The following is a 4,130-nucleotide window of genomic DNA, read 5'->3' as shown; positions in this document are numbered from 1 at the left end:
ATCGATGCATTTTAGCAACGATTATTCGTACTTGCCAAAGTTCCGCTTATACGTATATTGGGTCTTTTTGACCCGCGGTAACTTTTGGCGGAGAACGACGCTGCCCCATCGTCCGGTATGTTCGGACCGTCGTCTCCCATATAGATACCGAACGGCCGTCCAAATGGTCGGCGACGCCGGCTCTTACGCACTGAACCTTATAGTGAAAAAGTGCGATTTTTGCTCAACTTTTCAAAAGTCGATTTTTACTTTAAAAATTTTACGAACTTCCCAACTTACGTTGTCGTTCGTCATATTTCCATGCACCACCAATTGCCATTTCATATCATTTCTCATGGTACGAAAGTATCGAAGTAAAAATACTTAGTCTTTCGTACGAGAGAAATTTTGCCTTAGGACACCTTCAGTTCGTGTAAAATTTCATTAATTTTACTTTGAACATAATTCTAGTTTATGTCAGATCGATGCATTTTAGCAACGATTATTCGTACTTGCCAAAGTTCCGCTTATACGTATATTGGGTCTTTTTGACCCGCGGTAACTTTTGGCGGAGAACGACGCTGCCCCATCGTCCGGTATGTTCGGACCGTCGTCTCCCATACAGGTACCGAACGGCCGGCCGGATGGTCGGCGACGCCGGCCGTTACGCACGGGCGCTTACGATGCTAACGCGCGATCCGAACGTGCCAATTCGAGAGTGCGGTAAAACTTAGCGTGAAAAAATCGATTTTCCAAAAAGTTGTAAAACACGTTTAAAATGATGATAAATGAATTCGTGTATAAAAAATTTTTTTTTTCGGTAGAAATTGAGAAAAAACCGCTCCGCATAGTCGGTTCGGTGAAACGATGACTGATAACCCATTAAAATAATGATCAGACCTGTTAGAGCATTGTATTCTTAGTACTCCTATATGGTTTTGGTACGTTCGGATTCATAAATGAGGAAGTTATTAATAATAAATCGTTCCGCATAGTCGGTTCGGTGAAACAATGACTGATAACCCATTAAAATAATGATCAGACCTGTTAGAGCATTGTATTCTTAATACTCCTATATGGTTTTGGCACGTTCGGATTCATAAATGAGGATGTTATTAATAAGAAATCGCTCCGCATAGTCGGTTCGGTGAAACAATGACTGATAACCCATTAAAATAATGATCAGACCTGTTAGAGCATTGTATTCTTAGTACTCCTATATGGTTTTGGCACGTTCGGATTCATAAATGAGGAAGTTATTAATAATAAATCGTTCCGCATAGTCGGTTCAGCGGTGAGTTCGTGCACGACTAAGTCCCACCGGCATAGTCGGTTCGGTCAAACTATGACTGACAACCCATTCCAAAAACGATTGGACTCGTTAGAGCAGTGTACTCTTAGTACTCCTATATGGTTTTGGCACGTTCGGATTCATAAATGAGGATGTTATTAATAAGAAATCGCTCCGCATAGTCGGTTCGGTGAAACAATGACTGATAACCCATTAAAATAATGATCAGACCTGTTAGAGCATTGTATTCTTAATACTCCTATATGGTTTTGGCACGTTCGGATTCATAAATGAGGATGTTATTAATAATAAATCGTTCCGCATAGTCGGTTCAGCGGTGAGTTCGTGCACGACTAAGTCCCACCGGCATAGTCGGTTCGGTCAAACTATGACTGACAACCCATTCCAAAAACGATTGGACTCGTTAGAGCAGTGTACTCTTAGTACTCCTATATGGTTTTGGCACGTTCGGATTCATAAATGAGGATGTTATTAATAAGAAATCGCTCCGCATAGTCGGTTCGGTGAAACAATGACTGATAACCCATTAAAATAATGATCAGACCTGTTAGAGCATTGTATTCTTAATACTCCTATATGGTTTTGGCACGTTCGGATTCATAAATGAGGATGTTATTAATAATAAATCGTTCCGCATAGTCGGTTCAGCGGTGAGTTCGTGCACGACTAAGTCCCACCGGCATAGTCGGTTCGGTCAAACTATGACTGACAACCCATTCCAAAAACGATTGGACTCGTTAGAGCAGTGTATTCTTAGTACTCCTATATGGTTTTGGTACGTTCGGATTCATAAATGAGGAAGTTATTAATAATAAATCGTTCCGCATAGTCGGTTCAGCGGTGAGTTCGTGCACGACTAAGTCCCACCGGCATAGTCGGTTCGGTCAAACTATGACTGACAACCCATTCCAAAAACGATTGGACTCGTTAGAGCAGTGTACTCTTAGTACTCCTATATGGTTTTGGCACGTTCGGATTCATAAATGAGGATGTTATTAATAAGAAATCGCTCCGCATAGTCGGTTCGGTGAAACAATGACTGATAACCCATTAAAATAATGATCAGACCTGTTAGAGCATTGTATTCTTAATACTCCTATATGGTTTTGGCACGTTCGGATTCATAAATGAGGATGTTATTAATAATAAATCGTTCCGCATAGTCGGTTCAGCGGTGAGTTCGTGCACGACTAAGTCCCACCGGCATAGTCGGTTCGGTCAAACTATGACTGACAACCCATTCCAAAAACGATTGGACTCGTTAGAGCAGTGTATTCTTAGTACTCCTATATGGTTTTGGTACGTTCGGATTCATAAATGAGGAAGTTATTAATAATAAATCGTTCCGCATAGTCGGTTCAGCGGTGAGTTCGTGCACGACTAAGTCCCACCGGCATAGTCGGTTCGGTCAAACTATGACTGACAACCCATTCCAAAAACGATTGGACTCGTTAGAGCAGTGTACTCTTAGTACTCCTATATGGTTTTGGCACGTTCGGATTCATAAATGAGGATGTTATTAATAAGAAATCGCTCCGCATAGTCGGTTCGGTGAAACAATGACTGATAACCCATTAAAATAATGATCAGACCTGTTAGAGCATTGTATTCTTAATACTCCTATATGGTTTTGGCACGTTCGGATTCATAAATGAGGATGTTATTAATAATAAATCGTTCCGCATAGTCGGTTCAGCGGTGAGTTCGTGCACGACTAAGTCCCACCGGCATAGTCGGTTCGGTCAAACTATGACTGACAACCCATTCCAAAAACGATTGGACTCGTTAGAGCAGTGTATTCTTAGTACTCCTATATGGTTTTGGTACGTTCGGATTCATAAATGAGGAAGTTATTAATAATAAATCGTTCCGCATAGTCGGTTCAGCGGTGAGTTCGTGCACGACTAAGTCCCACCGGCATAGTCGGTTCGGTCAAACTATGACTGACAACCCATTCCAAAAACGATTGGACTCGTTAGAGCAGTATACTCTTAGTACTCCTATATGGTTTTGGCACGTTCGGATTCATAAATGAGGATGTTATTAATAAGAAATCGCTCCGCATAGTCGGTTCGGTGAAACAATGACTGATAACCCATTAAAATAATGATCAGACCTGTTAGAGCATTGTATTCTTAATACTCCTATATGGTTTTGGCACGTTCGGATTCATAAATGAGGATGTTATTAATAATAAATCGTTCCGCATAGTCGGTTCAGCGGTGAGTTCGTGCACGACTAAGTCCCACCGGCATAGTCGGTTCGGTCAAACTATGACTGACAACCCATTCCAAAAACGATTGGACTCGTTAGAGCAGTGTATTCTTAGTACTCCTATATGGTTTTGGTACGTTCGGATTCATAAATGAGGAAGTTATTAATAATAAATCGTTCCGCATAGTCGGTTCAGCGGTGAGTTCGTGCACGACTAAGTCCCACCGGCATAGTCGGTTCGGTCAAACTATGACTGACAACCCATTCCAAAAACGATTGGACTCGTTAGAGCAGTGTACTCTTAGTACTCCTATATGGTTTTGGCACGTTCGGATTCATAAATGAGGATGTTATTAATAAGAAATCGCTCCGCATAGTCGGTTCGGTGAAACAATGACTGATAACCCATTAAAATAATGATCAGACCTGTTAGAGCATTGTATTCTTAATACTCCTATATGGTTTTGGCACGTTCGGATTCATAAATGAGGATGTTATTAATAATAAATCGTTCCGCATAGTCGGTTCAGCGGTGAGTTCGTGCACGACTAAGTCCCACCGGCATAGTCGGTTCGGTCAAACTATGACTGACAACCCATTCCAAAAACGATTGGACTCGTTAGAG

This window comes from Megachile rotundata, unplaced genomic scaffold (genome assembly GCF_050947335.1).
Source record: "Megachile rotundata isolate GNS110a unplaced genomic scaffold, iyMegRotu1 scaffold0522, whole genome shotgun sequence".
NCBI classification, from domain to species: Eukaryota; Metazoa; Arthropoda; class Insecta; order Hymenoptera; family Megachilidae; genus Megachile; species Megachile rotundata.
Note: the sequence above shows the minus strand (reverse complement) of the source record.